General features: G+C 46.6%; 15 non-coding genes across 15 annotated transcripts; all 15 read right to left on the bottom strand.

The window, feature by feature from the left end:
• Positions 1–1,199: 1,199 nt before the first annotated feature.
• On the bottom strand, positions 1,200–1,271 carry trnam-cau (transfer RNA methionine (anticodon CAU)). The gene has a single exon. It is a non-coding gene; the product is annotated as a tRNA-Met (tRNA).
• Positions 1,272–2,878: 1,607 nt separating this feature from the next.
• trnam-cau (transfer RNA methionine (anticodon CAU)) lies at positions 2,879–2,950 on the bottom strand. Its single transcript has one exon. It is a non-coding gene; the product is annotated as a tRNA-Met (tRNA).
• Positions 2,951–4,557: 1,607 nt separating this feature from the next.
• trnam-cau (transfer RNA methionine (anticodon CAU)) lies at positions 4,558–4,629 on the bottom strand. Its single transcript has one exon. It is a non-coding gene; the product is annotated as a tRNA-Met (tRNA).
• Positions 4,630–6,236: 1,607 nt separating this feature from the next.
• On the bottom strand, positions 6,237–6,308 carry trnam-cau (transfer RNA methionine (anticodon CAU)). Its single transcript has one exon. It is a non-coding gene; the product is annotated as a tRNA-Met (tRNA).
• A 597-nt stretch (positions 6,309–6,905) lies between these two features.
• Positions 6,906–6,977, bottom strand: trnam-cau (transfer RNA methionine (anticodon CAU)). The gene has a single exon. It is a non-coding gene; the product is annotated as a tRNA-Met (tRNA).
• Positions 6,978–8,584: 1,607 nt separating this feature from the next.
• trnam-cau (transfer RNA methionine (anticodon CAU)) lies at positions 8,585–8,656 on the bottom strand. Its single transcript has one exon. It is a non-coding gene; the product is annotated as a tRNA-Met (tRNA).
• A 1,607-nt stretch (positions 8,657–10,263) lies between these two features.
• Positions 10,264–10,335, bottom strand: trnam-cau (transfer RNA methionine (anticodon CAU)). The gene has a single exon. It is a non-coding gene; the product is annotated as a tRNA-Met (tRNA).
• A 1,607-nt stretch (positions 10,336–11,942) lies between these two features.
• On the bottom strand, positions 11,943–12,014 carry trnam-cau (transfer RNA methionine (anticodon CAU)). The gene has a single exon. It is a non-coding gene; the product is annotated as a tRNA-Met (tRNA).
• A 938-nt stretch (positions 12,015–12,952) lies between these two features.
• On the bottom strand, positions 12,953–13,024 carry trnam-cau (transfer RNA methionine (anticodon CAU)). Its single transcript has one exon. It is a non-coding gene; the product is annotated as a tRNA-Met (tRNA).
• Positions 13,025–13,621: 597 nt separating this feature from the next.
• Positions 13,622–13,693, bottom strand: trnam-cau (transfer RNA methionine (anticodon CAU)). Its single transcript has one exon. It is a non-coding gene; the product is annotated as a tRNA-Met (tRNA).
• Positions 13,694–14,631: 938 nt separating this feature from the next.
• Positions 14,632–14,703, bottom strand: trnam-cau (transfer RNA methionine (anticodon CAU)). The gene has a single exon. It is a non-coding gene; the product is annotated as a tRNA-Met (tRNA).
• Positions 14,704–16,310: 1,607 nt separating this feature from the next.
• trnam-cau (transfer RNA methionine (anticodon CAU)) lies at positions 16,311–16,382 on the bottom strand. Its single transcript has one exon. It is a non-coding gene; the product is annotated as a tRNA-Met (tRNA).
• A 1,607-nt stretch (positions 16,383–17,989) lies between these two features.
• trnam-cau (transfer RNA methionine (anticodon CAU)) lies at positions 17,990–18,061 on the bottom strand. Its single transcript has one exon. It is a non-coding gene; the product is annotated as a tRNA-Met (tRNA).
• A 597-nt stretch (positions 18,062–18,658) lies between these two features.
• On the bottom strand, positions 18,659–18,730 carry trnam-cau (transfer RNA methionine (anticodon CAU)). The gene has a single exon. It is a non-coding gene; the product is annotated as a tRNA-Met (tRNA).
• A 938-nt stretch (positions 18,731–19,668) lies between these two features.
• On the bottom strand, positions 19,669–19,740 carry trnam-cau (transfer RNA methionine (anticodon CAU)). The gene has a single exon. It is a non-coding gene; the product is annotated as a tRNA-Met (tRNA).
• Positions 19,741–20,103: the final 363 nt, after the last annotated feature.

Here is a 20,103-nt window from a genome sequence, read left to right on the forward strand (position 1 = left end):
ACCTCGATCAAATCTCCCCTTAACCTTCTCTGCTCCACACATAAGACGATCTTCACTTTGCAAATGGATTGCAGCAATTCCCCACACCACTCGTTGCCATCACTTGACCCTTTGCTCAATGCCTCTCAGCCTCGCTGCTTTGATTGTGGACAGAAATCGAATGAGTTGTGAAAAAGTTGATCTTGATGCTAGCAGAGAATGGTTTTGATCCATTGACCTCTGGGTTATGGGCCCAGCACGCTTCCGCTGCGCCACTCTGCTCAGACATAAGAGTGCACTGTTTCGCTGGGTCTGGCTTGCAAACCACCCTCTATTGCCACCTTTCTCGTTCATTCAGATCATCGCAACTTTGCAAATTGATGCAGCCATTCACATACGGCTAGCTGCCATCATTTCATCCTCCCAGAAATCTCACCCAACCTTCCTCCATTGATTCTCAACAGCAATTTGCTCACCCACCTACAAATATACTGCTAATATTTGCTTCACATGTTCTCCTGATCAACTTTTCTGCCAGTCAGTTTCACTCTCAACCTCACAATGCCCTACAAAGCTAACACAAATTTCTTCTCTTTGCAAGGACATCACTTCTTTTGCTTTTCACACCACTTTTTAGAATTACGCAAACAAGCACTTTGAAAAAGCTCACCTGACTACGGGCAGAGAATAGTTTCAATCTGATCACTGCAGCGCTATGGGTGACTACTGCTGTACCACTCTGCTTGCCAGCATGGTCTTGTTGAAGCCCTCCACCTGCTTTGTCCAGGACTCCCTCCTCCACCTTTGTCTTTGTAGCCTTCCCATCAGGTAATCTTTACTTTGTAAATTGATGCAGGCAGTCCACATACTACCAGTTGTCATCATATTATCGTGCCACAAGTCCATTTCCGCCCTCCTCTTTTCGTGGTTGTCAGGTAACTGCAAATATACCGGCAAAAACTGTTAGAAACACAGTGATACTGAGCTTGTGAGCAATCGAACTTGAGTGCCAACACTGCCCCCTAGCTGTCAAACCACACACTTGGCCAGCTTTCTCTTCTGAGCCTTCACATCCGACTGTCTTGACTTTGCAAGTGGACTGCAGGAAGTCCCCACACGACCAGTTGCCATGACTTCACCCTTTGCGAAGTGTCTTGCAGCCTCGCAACGTTGATTGTGGACATCAAATGAAAGTGCGGTGAAAAAGTTAATCACACTGCTAGCAGAGAATGGTTTCGATCCATTGACCTCTGGGTTATGGGCCCAGCACGCTGCCGCTGCGCCACTCTGCTCCGATCTGGCAAAACTATACTCCACGGTGTGCCTGGTTTTTAAACCGTCCTCTGTTGCCAGCTTGCTTTTCAGAGCTTTCATAGAATCATCGAATCACAATCCAGCCCTTCGTACCGGCTCTTTGAAAGAGCTATCCAATTAGTGTCACTCCCCTGCTCTTTCCCCATAGCCCTGCAAATTCTTCCACTTCAAGTATTTATCCAATTCCCTTTTGAAAGTTACTCTTGAATCTGCTTCCACCAGCATTTCAGGCAGTGCATTCCCGATCATAACAACTCGCTGCGTAAAATTGTTTACCTCATGTCGCCTCAATTCCCTGAAATCTGTGTCCTCTGGTTATCGACCCTTCTGCCACTGGAAGCAGTTTCTCCTTATTTACTCTAACAAAACCCTGCATGACTTTGAACACCTCGATCAAATCTCCCCTTAACCTTCTCTGCTCCACACATAAGACGATCTTCACTTTGCAAATGGATTGCAGCAATTCCCCACACCACTCGTTGCCATCACTTGACCCTTTGCTCAATGCCTCTCAGCCTCGCTGCTTTGATTGTGGACAGACATCGAATGAGTTGTGAAAAAATTGATCTTGATGCTAGCAGAAAATGGTTTCGACCCATTGATCTCTGGGTTATGGGCCCAGCACGCTTCCGCTGCGCCACTCTGCTCAGACATAAGAGTGCACTATTTCGCTGGGTCTGGCTTGCAAACCACCCTCTATTGCCACCTTTCTCGTTCATTCAGATCATCGCAACTTTGCAAATTGATGCAGCCATTCACATACGGCTAGCTGCCATCATTTCATCCTCCCAGAAATCTCCCCCAACCTTCCTCCATTGATTCTCAACAGCAATTTGCTCACCCACCTACAAATATACTGCTAATATTTGCTTCACATGTTCTCCTGATCAACTTTTCTGCCAGTCAGTTTCACTCTCAACCTCACAATGCCCTGCAAAGCTAACACAAATTTCTTCTCTTTGCAAGGACATCACTTCTTTTGCTTTTCACACCACTTTTTAGAATTACGCAAACAAGCACTTTGAAAAAGCTCACCTGACTACGGGCAGAGAATAGTTTCAATCTGATCACTGCAGCGCTATGGGTGACTACTGCTGTACCACTCTGCTTGCCAGCATGGTCTTGTTGAAGCCCTCCACCTGCTTTGTCCAGGACTCCCTCCTCCACCTTTGTCTTTGTAGCCTTCCCATCAGGTAATCTTTACTTTGTAAATTGATGCAGGCAGTCCACATACTACCAGTTGTCATCATATTATCGTGCCACAAGTCCATTTCCGCCCTCCTCTTTTCGTGGTTGTCAGGTAACTGCAAATATACCGGCAAAAACTGTTAGAAACACAGTGATACTGAGCTTGTGAGCAATCGAACTTGAGTGCCAACACTGCCCCCTAGCTGTCAAACCACACACTTGGCCAGCTTTCTCTTCTGAGCCTTCACATCCGACTGTCTTGACTTTGCAAGTGGACTGCAGGAAGTCCCCACACGACCAGTTGCCATGACTTCACCCTTTGCGAAGTGTCTTGCAGCCTCGCAACGTTGATTGTGGACATCAAATGAAAGTGCGGTGAAAAAGTTAATCACACTGCTAGCAGAGAATGGTTTCGATCCATTGACCTCTGGGTTATGGGCCCAGCACGCTGCCGCTGCGCCACTCTGCTCCGATCTGGCAAAACTATACTCCACGGTGTGCCTGGTTTTTAAAACGTCCTCTGTTGCCAGCTTGCTTTTCAGAGCTTTCATAGAATCATCGAATCACAATCCAGCCCTTCGTACCGGCTCTTTGAAAGAGCTATCCAATTAGTGTCACTCCCCTGCTCTTTCCCCATAGCCCTGCAAATTCTTCCACTTCAAGTATTTATCCAATTCCCTTTTGAAAGTTACTCTTGAATCTGCTTCCACCAGCATTTCAGGCAGTGCATTCCCGATCATAACAACTCGCTGCGTAAAATTGTTTACCTCATGTCGCCTCAATTCCCTGAAATCTGTGTCCTCTGGTTATCGACCCTTCTGCCACTGGAAGCAGTTTCTCCTTATTTACTCTAACAAAACCCTGCATGACTTTGAACACCTCGATCAAATCTCCCCTTAACCTTCTCTTCTCCACACATAAGACGATCTTCACTTTGCAAATGGATTGCAGCAATTCCCCACACCACTCGTTGCCATCACTTGACCCTTTGCTCAATGCCTCTCAGCCTCGCTGCTTTGATTGTGGACAGAAATCGAATGAGTTGTGAAAAAGTTGATCTTGATGCTAGCAGAGAATGGTTTCGATCCATTGACTTTTGGGTTCTGGGCCCAGCACGCTTCCGCTGCGCCACTCTGCTCAGACATAAGAGTGCACTATTTCGCTGGGTCTGGCTTGCAAACCACCCTCTATTGCCACCTTTCTCGTTCATTCAGATCATCGCAACTTTGCAAATTGATGCAGCCATTCACATACGGCTAGCTGCCATCATTTCATCCTCCCAGAAATCTCACCCAACCTTCCTCCATTGATTCTCAACAGCAATTTGCTCACCCACCTACAAATATACTGCTAATATTTGCTTCACATGTTCTCCTGATCAACTTTTCTGCCAGTCAGTTTCACTCTCAACCTCACAATGCCCTGCAAAGCTAACACAAATTTCTTCTCTTTGCAAGGACATCACTTCTTTTGCTTTTCACACCACTTTTTAGAATTACGCAAACAAGCACTTTGAAAAAGCTCACCTGACTACGGGCAGAGAATAGTTTCAATCTGATCACTGCAGCGCTATGGGTGACTACTGCTGTACCACTCTGCTTGCCAGCATGGTCTTGTTGAAGCCCTCCACCTGCTTTGTCCAGTACTCCCTCCTCCACCTTTGTCTTTGTAGCCTTCCCATCAGGTAATCTTTACTTTGTAAATTGATGCAGGCAGTCCACATACTACCAGTTGTCATCATATTATCGTGCCACAAGTCCATTTCCGCCCTCCTCTTTTCGTGGTTGTCAGGTAACTGCAAATATACCGGCAAAAACTGTTAGAAACACAGTGATACTGAGCTTGTGAGCAATCGAACTTGAGTGCCAACACTGCCCCCTAGCTGTCAAACCACACACTTGGCCAGCTTTCTCTTCTGAGCCTTCACATCCGACTGTCTTGACTTTGCAAGTGGACTGCAGGAAGTCCCCACACGACCAGTTGCCATGACTTCACCCTTTGCGAAGTGTCTTGCAGCCTCGCAACGTTGATTGTGGACATCAAATGAAAGTGCGGTGAAAAAGTTAATCACACTGCTAGCAGAGAATGGTTTCGATCCATTGACCTCTGGGTTATGGGCCCAGCACGCTGCCGCTGCGCCACTCTGCTCCGATCTGGCAAAACTATACTCCACGGTGTGCCTGGTTTTTAAACCGTCCTCTGTTGCCAGCTTGCTTTTCAGAGCTTTCATAGAATCATCGAATCACAATCCAGCCCTTCGTACCGGCTCTTTGAAAGAGCTATCCAATTAGTGTCACTCCCCTGCTCTTTCCCCATAGCCCTGCAAATTCTTCCACTTCAAGTATTTATCCAATTCCCTTTTGAAAGTTACTCTTGAATCTGCTTCCACCAGCATTTCAGGCAGTGCATTCCCGATCATAACAACTCGCTGCGTAAAATTGTTTACCTCATGTCGCCTCAATTCCCTGAAATCTGTGTCCTCTGGTTATCGACCCTTCTGCCACTGGAAGCAGTTTCTCCTTATTTACTCTAACAAAACCCTGCATGACTTTGAACACCTCGATCAAATCTCCCCTTAACCTTCTCTGCTCCACACATAAGACGATCTTCACTTTGCAAATGGATTGCAGCAATTCCCCACACCACTCGTTGCCATCACTTGACCCTTTGCTCAATGCCTCTCAGCCTCGCTGCTTTGATTGTGGACAGAAATCGAATGAGTTGTGAAAAAATTGATCTTGATGCTAGCAGAGAATGGTTTCGACCCATTGACCTCTGGGTTATGGGCCCAGCACGCTTCCGCTGCGCCACTCTGCTCAGACATAAGAGTGCACTATTTCGCTGGGTCTGGCTTGCAAACCACCCTCTATTGCCACCTTTCTCGTTCATTCAGATCATCGCAACTTTGCAAATTGATGCAGCCATTCACATACGGCTAGCTGCCATCATTTCATCCTCCCAGAAATCTCACCCAACCTTCCTCCATTGATTCTCAACAGCAATTTGCTCACCCACCTACAAATATACTGCTAATATTTGCTTCACATGTTCTCCTGATCAACTTTTCTGCCAGTCAGTTTCACTCTCAACCTCACAATGCCCTGCAAAGCTAACACAAATTTCTTCTCTTTGCAAGGACATCACTTCTTTTGCTTTTCACACCACTTTTTAGAATTACGCAAACAAGCACTTTGAAAAAGCTCACCTGACTACGGGCAGAGAATAGTTTCAATCTGATCACTGCAGCGCTATGGGTGACTACTGCTGTACCACTCTGCTTGCCAGCATGGTCTTGTTGAAGCCCTCCACCTGCTTTGTCCAGGACTCCCTCCTCCACCTTTGTCTTTGTAGCCTTCCCATCAGGTAATCTTTACTTTGTAAATTGATGCAGGCAGTCCACATACTACCAGTTGTCATCATATTATCGTGCCACAAGTCCATTTCCGCCCTCCTCTTTTCGTGGTTGTCAGGTAACTGCAAATATACCGGCAAAAACTGTTAGAAACACAGTGATACTGAGCTTGTGAGCAATCGAACTTGAGTGCCAACACTGCCCCCTAGCTGTCAAACCACACACTTGGCCAGCTTTCTCTTCTGAGCCTTCACATCCGACTGTCTTGACTTTGCAAGTGGACTGCAGGAAGTCCCCACACGACCAGTTGCCATGACTTCACCCTTTGCGAAGTGTCTTGCAGCCTCGCAACGTTGATTGTGGACATCAAATGAAAGTGCGGTGAAAAAGTTAATCACACTGCTAGCAGAGAATGGTTTCGATCCATTGACCTCTGGGTTATGGGCCCAGCACGCTGCCGCTGCGCCACTCTGCTCCGATCTGGCAAAATTATACTCCACGGTGTGCCTGGTTTTTAAACCGTCCTCTGTTGCCAGCTTGCTTTTCAGAGCTTTCATAGAATCATCGAATCACAATCCAGCCCTTCGTACCGGCTCTTTGAAAGAGCTATCCAATTAGTGTCACTCCCCTGCTCTTTCCCCATAGCCCTGCAAATTCTTCCACTTCAAGTATTTATCCAATTCCCTTTTGAAAGTTACTCTTGAATCTGCTTCCACCAGCATTTCAGGCAGTGCATTCCCGATCATAACAACTCGCTGCGTAAAATTGTTTACCTCATGTCGCCTCAATTCCCTGAAATCTGTGTCCTCTGGTTATCGACCCTTCTGCCACTGGAAGCAGTTTCTCCTTATTTACTCTAACAAAACCCTGCATGACTTTGAACACCTCGATCAAATCTCCCCTTAACCTTCTCTGCTCCACACATAAGACGATCTTCACTTTGCAAATGGATTGCAGCAATTCCCCACACCACTCGTTGCCATCACTTGACCCTTTGCTCAATGCCTCTCAGCCTCGCTGCTTTGATTGTGGACAGAAATCGAATGAGTTGTGAAAAAATTGATCTTGATGCTAGCAGAGAATGGTTTCGATCCATTGACCTCTGGGTTATGGGCCCAGCACGCTTCCGCTGCGCCACTCTGCTCAGACATAAGAGTGCACTATTTCGCTGGGTCTGGCTTGCAAACCACCCTCTATTGCCACCTTTCTCGTTCATTCAGATCATCGCAACTTTTCAAATTGATGCAGCCATTCACATACGGCTCGCTGCCATCATTTCATCCTCCCAGAAATCACACCCAACCTTCCTCCATTGATTCTCAACAGCAATTTGCTCACCCACCTACAAATATACTGCTAATATTTGCTTCACATGTTCTCCTGATCAACTTTTCTGCCAGTCAGTTTCACTCTCAACCTCACAATGCCCTGCAAAGCTAACACAAATTTCTTCTCTTTGCAAGGACATCACTTCTTTTGCTTTTCACACCACTTTTTAGAATTACGCAAACAAGCACTTTGAAAAAGCTCACCTGACTACGGGCAGAGAATAGTTTCAATCTGATCACTGCAGCGCTATGGGTGACTACTGCTGTACCACTCTGCTTGCCAGCATGGTCTTGTTGAAGCCCTCCACCTGCTTTGTCCAGGACTCCCTCCTCCACCTTTGTCTTTGTAGCCTTCCCATCAGGTAATCTTTACTTTGTAAATTGATGCAGGCAGTCCACATACTACCAGTTGTCATCATATTATCGTGCCACAAGTCCATTTCCGCCCTCCTCTTTTCGTGGTTGTCAGGTAACTGCAAATATACCGGCAAAAACTGTTAGAAACACAGTGATACTGAGCTTGTGAGCAATCGAACTTGAGTGCCAACACTGCCCCCTAGCTGTCAAACCACGCACTTGGCCAGCTTTCTCTTCTGAGCCTTCACATCCGACTGTCTTGACTTTGCAAGTGGACTGCAGGAAGTCCCCACACGACCAGTTGCCATGACTTCACCCTTTGCGAAGTGTCTTGCAGCCTCGCAACGTTGATTGTGGACATCAAATGAAAGTGCGGTGAAAAAGTTAATCACACTGCTAGCAGAGAATGGTTTCGATCCATTGACCTCTGGGTTATGGGCCGAGCACGCTGCCGCTGCGCCACTCTGCTCCGATCTTGCAAAATTATACTCCACGGTGTGCCTGGTTTTTAAACCGTCCTCTGTTGCCAGCTTGCTTTTCAGAGCTTTCATAGAATCACAGAATCACAATCCAGCCCTTCGTACCGGCTCTTTGAAAGAGCTATCCAATTAGTGTCACTCCCCTGCTCTTTCCCCATAGCCCTGCAAATTCTTCCACTTCAAGTATTTATCCAATTCCCTTTTGAAAGTTACTCTTGAATCTGCTTCCACCAGCATTTCAGGCAGTGCATTCCCGATCATAACAACTCGCTGCGTAAAATTGTTTACCTCATGTCGCCTCAATTCCCTGAAATCTGTGTCCTCTGGTTATCGACCCTTCTGCCACTGGAAGCAGTTTCTCCTTATTTACTCTAACAAAACCCTGCATGACTTTGAACACCTCGATCAAATCTCCCCTTAACCTTCTCTGCTCCACACATAAGACGATCTTCACTTTGCAAATGGATTGCAGCAATTCCCCACACCACTCGTTGCCATCACTTGACCCTTTGCTCAATGCCTCTCAGCCTCGCTGCTTTGATTGTGGACAGAAATCGAATGAGTTGTGAAAAAATTGATCTTGATGCTAGCAGAGAATGGTTTCGATCCATTGACCTCTGGGTTATGGGCCCAGCACGCTTCCGCTGCGCCACTCTGCTCAGACATAAGAGTGCACTATTTCGCTCGGTCTGGCTTGCAAACCACCCTCTATTGCCACCTTTCTCGTTCATTCAGATCATCGCAACTTTGCAAATTGATGCAGCCATTCACATACGGTTAGCTGCCATCATTTCATCCTCCCAGAAATCTCCCCCAACCTTCCTCCATTGATTCTCAACAGCAATTTGCTCACCCACCTACAAATATACTGCTAATATTTGCTTCACATGTTCTCCTGATCAACTTTTCTGCCAGTCAGTTTCACTCTCAACCTCACAATTCCCTGCAAAGCTAACACAAATTTCTTCTCTTTGCAAGGACATCACTTCTTTTGCTTTTCACACCACTTTTTAGAATTACGCAAACAAGCACTTTGAAAAAGCTCACCTGACTACGGGCAGAGAATAGTTTCAATCTGATCACTGCAGCGCTATGGGTGACTACTGCTGTACCACTCTGCTTGCCAGCATGGTCTTGTTGAAGCCCTCCACCTGCTTTGTCCAGGACTCCCTCCTCCACCTTTGTCTTTGTAGCCTTCCCATCAGGTAATCTTTACTTTGTAAATTGATGCAGGCAGTCCACATACTACCAGTTGTCATCATATTATCGTGCCACAAGTCCATTTCCGCCCTCCACTTTTCGTGGTTGTCAGATAACTGCAAATATACCGGCAAAAACTGTTAGAAACACAGTGATACTGAGCTTGTGAGCAATCGAACTTGAGTGCCAACACTGCCCCCTAGCTGTCAAACCACACACTTGGCCAGCTTTCTCTTCTGAGCCTTCACATCCGACTGTCTTGACTTTGCAAGTGGACTGCAGGAAGTCCCCACACGACCAGTTGCCATGACTTCACCCTTTGCGAAGTGTCTTGCAGCCTCGCAACGTTGATTGTGGACATCAAATGAAAGTGCGGTGAAAAAGTTAATCACACTGCTAGCAGAGAATGGTTTCGATCCATTGACCTCTGGGTTATGGGCCCAGCATGCTGCCGCTGCTCCACTCTGCTCCAATCTGGCAAAACTATACTCCACGGTGTGCCTGGTTTTTAAACCGTCCTCTGTTGCCAGCTTGCTTTTCAGAGCTTTCATGGAATCATCGAATCACAATCCAGCCCTTCGTACCGGCTCTTTGAAAGAGCTATCCAATTAGTGTCACTCCCCTGCTCTTTCCCCATAGCCCTGCAAATTCTTCCACTTCAAGTATTTATCCAATTCCCTTTTGAAAGTTACTCTTGAATCTGCTTCCACCAGCATTTCAGGCAGTGCATTCCCGATCATAACAACTCGCTGCGTAAAATTGTTTACCTCATGTCGCCTCAATTCCCTGAAATCTGTGTCCTCTGGTTATCGACCCTTCTGCCACTGGAAGCAGTTTCTCCTTATTTACTCTAACAAAACCCTGCATGACTTTGAACACCTCGATCAAATCTCCCCTTAACCTTCTCTGCTCCACACATAAGACGATCTTCACTTTGCAAATGGATTGCAGCAATTCCCCACACCACTCGTTGCCATCACTTGACCCTTTGCTCAATGCCTCTCAGCCTCGCTGCTTTGATTGTGGACAGAAATCGAATGAGTTGTGAAAAAATTGATCTTGATGCTAGCAGAGAATGGTTTCGATCCATTGACCTCTGGGTTATGGGCCCAGCACGCTTCCGCTGCGCCACTCTGCTCAGACATAAGAGTGCACTATTTCGCTCGGTCTGGCTTGCAAACCACCCTCTATTGCCACCTTTCTCGTTCATTCAGATCATCGCAACTTTGCAAATTGATGCAGCCATTCACATACGGCTAGCTGCCATCATTTCATCCTCCCAGAAATCTCACCCAACCTTCCTCCATTGATTCTCAACATCAATTTGCTCACCCACCTACAAATATACTGCTAATATTTGCTTCACATGTTCTCCTGATCAACTTTTCTGCCAGTCAGTTTCACTCTCAACCTCACAATGCCCTGCAAAGCTAACACAAATTTCTTCTCTTTGCAAGGACATCACTTCTTTTGCTTTTCACACCACTTTTTAGAATTACGCAAACAAGCACTTTGAAAAAGCTCACCTGACTACGGGCAGAGAATAGTTTCAATCTGATCACTGCAGCGCTATGGGTGACTACTGCTGTACCACTCTGCTTGCCAGCATGGTCTTGTTGAAGCCCTCCACCTGCTTTGTCCAGGACTCCCTCCTCCACCTTTGTCTTTGTAGCCTTCCCATCAGGTAATCTTTACTTTGTAAATTGATGCAGGCAGTCCACATACTACCAGTTGTCATCATATTATCGTGCCACAAGTCCATTTCCGCCCTCCTCTTTTCGTGGTTGTCAGATAACTGCAAATATACCGGCAAAAACTGTTAGAAACACAGTGATACTGAGCTTGTGAGCAATCGAACTTGAGTGCCAACACTGCCCCCTAGCTGTCAAACCACACACTTGGCCAGCTTTCTCTTCTGAGCCTTCACATCCGACTGTCTTGACTTTGCAAGTGGACTGCAGGAAGTCCCCACACGACCAGTTGCCATGACTTCACCCTTTGCGAAGTGTCTTGCAGCCTCGCAACGTTGATTGTGGACATCAAATGAAAGTGCGGTGAAAAAGTTAATCACACTGCTAGCAGAGAATGGTTTCGATCCATTGACCTCTGGGTTATGGGCCCAGCATGCTGCCGCTGCTCCACTCTGCTCCGATCTGGCAAAACTATACTCCACGGTGTGCCTGGTTTTTAAACCGTCCTCTGTTGCCAGCTTGCTTTTCAGAGCTTTCATGGAATCATCGAATCACAATCCAGCCCTTCGTACCGGCTCTTTGAAAGAGCTATCCAATTAGTGTCACTCCCCTGCTCTTTCCCCATAGCCCTGCAAATTCTTCCACTTCAAGTATTTATCCAATTCCCTTTTGAAAGTTACTCTTGAATCTGCTTCCACCAGCATTTCAGGCAGTGCATTCCCGATCATAACAACTCGCTGCGTAAAATTGTTTACCTCATGTCGCCTCAATTCCCTGAAATCTGTGTCCTCTGGTTATCGACCCTTCTGCCACTGGAAGCAGTTTCTCCTTATTTACTCTAACAAAACCCTGCATGACTTTGAACACCTCGATCAAATCTCCCCTTAACCTTCTCTGCTCCACACATAAGACGATCTTCACTTTGCAAATGGATTGCAGCAATTCCCCACACCACTCGTTGCCATCACTTGACCCTTTGCTCAATGCCTCTCAGCCTCGCTGCTTTGATTGTGGACAGAAATCGAATGAGTTGTGAAAAAATTGATCTTGATGCTAGCAGAGAATGGTTTCGATCCATTGACCTCTGGGTTATGGGCCCAGCACGCTTCCGCTGCGCCACTCTGCTCAGACATAAGAGTGCACTATTTCGCTGGGTCTGGCTTGCAAACCACCCTCTATTGCCACCTTTCTCGTTCATTCAGATCATCGCAACTTTGCAAATTGATGCAGCCATTCACATACGGCTCGCTGCCATCATTTCATCCTCCCAGAAATCTCACCCAACCTTCCTCCATTGATTCTCAACAGCAATTTGCTCACCCACCTACAAATATACTGCTAATATTTGCTTCACATGTTCTCCTGATCAACTTTTCTGCCAGTCAGTTTCACTCTCAACCTCACAATGCCCTGCAAAGCTAACACAAATTTCTTCTCTTTGCAAGGACATCACTTCTTTTGCTTTTCACACCACTTTTTAGAATTACGCAAACAAGCACTTTGAAAAAGCTCACCTGACTACGGGCAGAGAATAGTTTCAATCTGATCACTGCAGCGCTATGGGTGACTACTGCTGTACCACTCTGCTTGCCAGCATGGTCTTGTTGAAGCCCTCCACCTGCTTTGTCCAGGACTCCCTCCGCCACCTTTGTCTTTGTAGCCTTCCCATCAGGTAATCTTTACTTTGTAAATTGATGCAGGCAGTCCACATACTACCAGTTGTCATCATATTATCGTGCCACAAGTCCATTTCCGCCCTCCTCTTTTCGTGGTTGTCAGGTAACTGCAAATATACCGGCAAAAACTGTTAGAAACACAGTGATACTGAGCTTGTGAGCAATCGAACTTGAGTGCCAACACTGCCCCCCAGCTGTCAAACCACACACTTGGCCAGCTTTCTCTTCTGAGCCTTCACATCCGACTGTCTTGACTTTGCAAGTGGACTGCAGGAAGTCCCCACACGACCAGTTGCCATGACTTCACCCTTTGCGAAGTGTCTTGCAGCCTCGCAACGTTGATTGTGGACATCAAATGAAAGTGCGGTGAAAAAGTTAATCACACTGCTAGCAGAGAATGGTTTCGATCCATTGACCTCTGGGTTATGGGCCCAGCACGCTGCCGCTGCGCCACTCTGCTCCGATCTGGCAAAACTATACTCCACGGTGTGCCTGGTTTTTAAACCGTCCTCTGTTGCCAGCTTGCTTTTCAGAGCTTTCATGGAATCATCGAATCACAATCCAGCCCTTCGTACCGGCTCTTTGAAAGAGCTATCCAATTCGTGTCACTCCCCTGCTCTTTCCCCATAGCCCTGCAAATTCTTCCACTTCAAGTATTTATCCAATTCCCTTTTGAAAGTTACTCTTGAATCTGCTTCCACCAGCATTTCAGGCAGTGCATTCCCGATCATAACAACTCGCTGCGTAAAATTGTTTACCTCATGTCGCCTCAATTCCCTGAAATCTGTGTCCTCTGGTTATCGACCCTTCTGCCACTGGAAGCAGTTTCTCCTTATTTACTCTAACAAAACCCTGCATGACTTTGAACACCTCGATCAAATCTCCCCTTAAACTTCTCTGCTCCACACAAAAGACGATCTTCACTTTGCAAATGGATTGCAGCAATTCCCCACACCACTCGTTGCCATCACTTGACCCTTTGCTCAATGCCTCTCAGCCTCGCTGCTTTGATTGTGGACAGAAATCGAATGAGTTGTGAAAAAGTTCATCTTGATGCTAGCAGAGAATGGTTTCGATCCATTGACCTCTGGGTTATGGGCCCAGCACGCTTCCGCTGCGCCACTCTGCTCAGACATAATAGTGCACTGTTTCGCTGGGTCTGGCTTGCAAACCACCCTCTATTGCCACCTTTCTCGTTCATTCAGATCATCGCAACTTTGCAAATTGATGCAGCCATTCACATACGGCTAGCTGCCATCATTTCATCCTCCCAGAAATCTCACCCAACCTTCCTCCATTGATTCTCAACAGCAATTTGCTCACCCACCTACAAATATACTGCTAATATTTGCTTCACATGTTCTCCTGATCAACTTTTCTGCCAGTCAGTTTCACTCTCAACCTCACAATGCCCTACAAAGCTAACACAAATTTCTTCTCTTTGCAAGGACATCACTTCTTTTGCTTTTCACACCACTTTTTAGAATTACGCAAACAAGCACTTTGAAAAAGCTCACCTGACTACGGGCAGAGAATAGTTTCAATCTGATCACTGCAGCGCTATGGGTGACTACTGCTGTACCACTCTGCTTGCCAGCATGGTCTTGTTGAAGCCCTCCACCTGCTTTGTCCAGGACTCCCTCCTCCACCTTTGTCTTTGTAGCCTTCCCATCAGGTAATCTTTATTTTGTAAATTGATGCAGGCAGTCCACATACTACCAGTTGTCATCATATTATCGTGCCACAAGTCCATTTCCGCCCTCCTCTTTTCGTGGTTGTCAGGTAACTGCAAATATACCGGCAAAAACTGTTAGAAACACAGTGATACTGAGCTTGTGAGCAATCGAACTTGAGTGCCAACACTGCCCCCTAGCTGTCAAACCACACACTTGGCCAGCTTTCTCTTCTGAGCCTTCACATCCGACTGTCTTGACTTTGCAAGTGGACTGCAGGAAGTCCCCACACTACCAGTTGCCATGACTTCACCCTTTGCGAAGTGTCTTGCAGCCTCGCAACGTTGATTGTGGACATCAAATGAAAGTGCGGTGAAAAAGTTAATCACACTGCTAGCAGAGAATGGTTTCGATCCATTGACCTCTGGGTTATGGGCCCAGCACGCTGCCGCTGCGCCACTCTGCTCCGATCTGGCAAAACTATACTCCACGGTGTGCCTGGTTTTTAAACCGTCCTCTGTTGCCAGCTTGCTTTTCAGAGCTTTCATGGAATCATCGAATCACAATCCAGCCCTTCGTACCGGCTCTTTGAAAGAGCTATCCAATTAGTGTCACTCCCCTGCTCTTTCCCCATAGCCCTGCAAATTCTTCCACTTCAAGTATTTATCCAATTCCCTTTTGAAAGTTACTCTTGAATCTGCTTCCACCAGCATTTCAGGCAGTGCATTCCCGATCATAACAACTCGCTGCGTAAAATTGTTTACCTCATGTCGCCTCAATTCCCTGAAATCTGTGTCCTCTGGTTATCGACCCTTCTGCCACTGGAAGCAGTTTCTCCTTATTTACTCTAACAAAACCCTGCATGACTTTGAACACCTCGATCAAATCTCCCCTTAACCTTCTCTGCTCCACACATAAGACGATCTTCACTTTGCAAATGGATTGCAGCAATTCCCCACACCACTCGTTGCCATCACTTGACCCTTTGCTCAATGCCTCTCAGCCTCGCTGCTTTGATTGTGGACAGAAATCGAATGAGTTGTGAAAAAATTGATCTTGATGCTAGCAGAGAATTGTTTCGACCAATTGACGTCTGGGTTATGGGCCCAGCACGCTTCCGCTGCGCCACTCTGCTCAGACATAAGAGTGCACTATTTCGCTGGGTCTGGCTTGCAAACCACCCTCTATTGCCACCTTTCTCGTTCATTCAGATCATCGCAACTTTGCAAATTGATGCAGCCATTCACATACGGCTAGCTGCCATCATTTCATCCTCCCAGAAATCTCACCCAACCTTCCTCCATTGATTCTCAACAGCAATTTGCTCACCCACCTACAAATATACTGCTAATATTTGCTTCACATGTTCTCCTGATCAACTTTTCTGCCAGTCAGTTTCACTCTCAACCTCACAATGCCCTGCAAAGCTAACACAAATTTCTTCTCTTTGCAAGGACATCACTTCTTTTGCTTTTCACACCACTTTTTAGAATTACGCAAACAAGCACTTTGAAAAAGCTCACCTGACTACGGGCAGAGAATAGTTTCAATCTGATCACTGCAGCGCTATGGGTGACTACTGCTGTACCACTCTGCTTGCCAGCATGGTCTTGTTGAAGCCCTCCACCTGCTTTGTCCAGGACTCCCTCCTCCACCTTTGTCTTTGTAGCCTTCCCATCAGGTAATCTTTACTTTGTAAATTGATGCAGGCAGTCCACATACTACCAGTTGTCATCATATTATCGTGCCACAAGTCCATTTCCGCCCTCCTCTTTTCGTGGTTGTCAGGTAACTGCAAATATACCGGCAAAAACTGTTAGAAACACAGTGATACTGAGCTTGTGAGCAATCGAACTTGAGTGCCAACACTGCCCCCTAGCTGTCAAACCACACACTTGGCCAGCTTTCTCTTCTGAGCCTTCACATCCGACTGTCTTGACTTTGCAAGTGGACTGCAGGAAGTCCCCACACGACCAGTTGCCATGACTTCACCCTTTGCGAAGTGTCTTGCAGCCTCGCAACGTTGATTGTGGACATCAAATGAAAGTGCGGTGAAAAAGTTAATCACACTGCTAGCAGAGAATGGTTTCGATCCATTGACCTCTGGGTTATGGGCCCAGCACGCTGCCGCTGCGCCACTCTGCTCCGATCTGGCAAAACTATACTCCACGGTGTGCCTGGTTTTTAAACCGTCCTCTGTTGCCAGCTTGCTTTTCAGAGCTTTCATAGAATCATCGAATCACAATCCAGCCCTTCGTACCGGCTCTTTGAAAGAGCTATCCAATTAGTGTCACTCCCCTGCTCTTTCCCCATAGCCCTGCAAATTCTTCCACTTCAAGTATTTATCCAATTCCCTTTTGAAAGTTACTCTTGAATCTGCTTCCACCAGCATTTCAGGCAGTGCATTCCCGATCATAACAACTCGCTGCGTAAAATTGTTTACCTCATGTCGCCTCAATTCCCTGAAATCTGTGTCCTCTGGTTATCGACCCTTCTGCCACTGGAAGCAGTTTCTCCTTATTTACTCCAACAAAACCCTGCATGACTTTGAACACCTCGATCAAATCTCCCCTTAACCTTCTCTGCTCCACACATAAGACGATCTTCACTTTGCAAATGGATTGCAGCAATTCCCCACACCACTCGTTGCCATCACTTGACCCTTTGCTCAATGCCTCTCAGCCTCGCTGCTTTGATTGTGGACAGAAATCGAATGAGTTGTGAAAAAGTTGATCTTGATGCTAGCAGAGAATGGTTTTGATCCATTGACCTCTGGGTTATGGGCCCAGCACGCTTCCGCTGCGCCACTCTGCTCAGACATAAGAGTGCACTATTTCGCTGGGTCTGGCTTGCAAACCACCCTCTATTGCCACCTTTCTCGTTCATTCAGATCATCGCAACTTTGCAAATTGATGCAGCCATTCACATACGGCTAGCTGCCATCATTTCATCCTCCCAGAAATCTCACCCAACCTTCCTCCATTGATTCTCAACAGCAATTTGCTCACCCACCTACAAATATACTGCTAATATTTGCTTCACATGTTCTCCTGATCAACTTTTCTGCCAGTCAGTTTCACTCTCAACCTCACAATGCCCTGCAAAGCTAACACAAATTTCTTCTCTTTGCAAGGACATCACTTCTTTTGCTTTTCACACCACTTTTTAGAATTACGCAAACAAGCACTTTGAAAAAGCTCACCTGACTACGGGCAGAGAATAGTTTCAATCTGATCACTGCAGCGCTATGGGTGACTACTGCTGTACCACTCTGCTTGCCAGCATGGTCTTGTTGAAGCCCTCCACCTGCTTTGTCCAGGACTCCCTCCTCCACCTTTGTCTTTGTAGCCTTCCCATCAGGTAATCTTTACTTTGTAAATTGATGCAGGCAGTCCACATACTACCAGTTGTCATCATATTATCGTGCCACAAGTCCATTTCCGCCCTCCTCTTTTCGTGGTTGTCAGGTAACTGCAAATATACCGGCAAAAACTGTTAGAAACACAGTGATACTGAGCTTGTGAGCAATCGAACTTGAGTGCCAACACTGCCCCCTAGCTGTCAAACCACACACTTGGCCAGCTTTCTCTTCTGAGCCTTCACATCCGACTGTCTTGACTTTGCAAGTGGACTGCAGGAAGTACCCACACGACCAGTTGCCATGACTTCACCCTTTGCGAAGTGTCTTGCAGCCTCGCAACGTTGATTGTGGACATCAAATGAAAGTGCGGTGAAAAAGTTAATCACACTGCTAGCAGAGAATGGTTTCGATCCATTGACCTCTGGGTTATGGGCCCAGCACGCTGCCGCTGCGCCACTCTGCTCTGATCTGGCAAAACTATACTCCACGGTGTGCCTGGTTTTTAAACCGTCCTCTGTTGCCAGCTTGCTTTTCAGAGCTTTCATAGAATCATCGAATCACAATCCAGCCCTTCGTACCGGCTCTTTGAAAGAGCTATCCAATTAGTGTCACTCCCCTGCTCTTTCCCCATAGCCCTGCAAATTCTTCCACTTCAAGTATTTATCCAATTCCCTTTTGAAAGTTACTCTTGAATCTGCTTCCACCAGCATTTCAGGCAGTGCATTCCCGATCATAACAACTCGCTGCGTAAAATTGTTTACCTCATGTCGCCTCAATTCCCTGAAATCTGTGTCCTCTGGTTATCGACCCTTCTGCCACTGGAAGCAGTTTCTCCTTATTTACTCTAACAAAACCCTGCATGACTTTGAACACCTCGATCAAATCTCCCCTTAACCTTCTCTGCTCCACACAGAAGACGATCTTCACTTTGCAAATGGATTGCAGCAATTCCCCACACCACTCGTTGCCATCACTTGACCCTTTGCTCAATGCCTCTCAGCCTCGCTGCTTTGATTGTGGACAGAAATCGAATGAGTTGTGAAAAAATTGATCTTGATGCTAGCAGAGAATGGTTTCGATCCATTGACCTCTGGGTTATGGGCCCAGCACGCTTCCGCTGCGCCACTCTGCTCAGACATAAGAGTGCACTATTTCGCTGGGTCTGGCTTGCAAACCACCCTCTATTGCCACCTTTCTCGTTCATTCAGATCATCGCAACTTTGCAAATTGATGCAGCCATTCACATACGGCTCGCTGCCATCATTTCATCCTCCCAGAAATCTCACCCAACCTTCCTCCATTGATTCTCAACAGCAATTTGCTCACCCACCTACAAATATACTGCTAATATTTGCTTCACATGTTCTCCTGATCAACTTTTCTGCCAGTCAGTTTCACTCTCAACCTCACAATGCCCTGCAAAGCTAACACAAATTTCTTCTCTTTGCAAGGACATCACTTCTTTTGCTTTTCACACCACTTTTTAGAATTACGCAAACAAGCACTTTGAAAAAGCTCACCTGACTACGGGCAGAGAATAGTTTCAATCTGATCACTGCAGCGCTATGGGTGACTACTGCTGTACCACTCTGCTTGCCAGCATGGTCTTGTTGAAGCCCTCCACCTGCTTTGTCCAGGACTCCCTCCTCCACCTTTGTCTTTGTAGCCTTCCCATCAGGTAATCTTTACTTTGTAAATTGATGCAGGCAGTCCACATACTACCAGTTGTCATCATATTATCGTGCCACAAGTCCATTTCCGCCCTCCTCTTTTCGTGGTTGTCAGGTAACTGCAAATATACCGGCAAAAACTGTTAGAAACACAGTGATACTGAGCTTGTGAGCAATCGAACTTGAGTGCCAACACTGCCCCCTAGCTGTCAAACCACACACTTGGCCAGCTTTCTCTTCTGAGCCTTCACATCCGACTGTCTTGACTTTGCAAGTGGACTGCAGGAAGTACCCACACGACCAGTTGCCATGACTTCACCCTTTGCGAAGTGTCTTGCAGCCTCGCAACGTTGATTGTGGACATCAAATGAAAGTGCGGTGAAAAAGTTAATCACACTGCTAGCAGAGAATGGTTTCGATCCATTGACCTCTGGGTTATGGGCCCAGCACGCTGCCGCTGCGCCACTCTGCTCCTATCTGGCAAAACTATACTCCACGGTGTGCCTGGTTTTTAAACCGTCCTCTGTTGCCAGCTTGCTTTTCAGAGCTTTCATAGAATCATAGAATCACAATCCAGCCCTTCGTACCGGCTCTTTGAAAGAGCTATCCAATCAGTGTCACTCCCCTGCTCTTTCCCCATAGCCCTGCAAATTCTTCCACTTCAAGTATTTATCCAATTCCCTTTTGAAAGTTACTCTTGAATCTGCTTCCACCAGCATTTCAGGCAGTGCATTCCCGATCATAACAACTCGCTGCGTAAAATTGTTTACCTCATGTCGCCTCAATTCCCTGAAATCTGTGTCCTCTGGTTATCGACCCTTCTGCCACTGGAAGC

Source organism: Heptranchias perlo, chromosome 2, assembly GCF_035084215.1.
Source record: "Heptranchias perlo isolate sHepPer1 chromosome 2, sHepPer1.hap1, whole genome shotgun sequence".
Lineage (NCBI taxonomy): Eukaryota > Metazoa > Chordata > Chondrichthyes > Hexanchiformes > Hexanchidae > Heptranchias > Heptranchias perlo.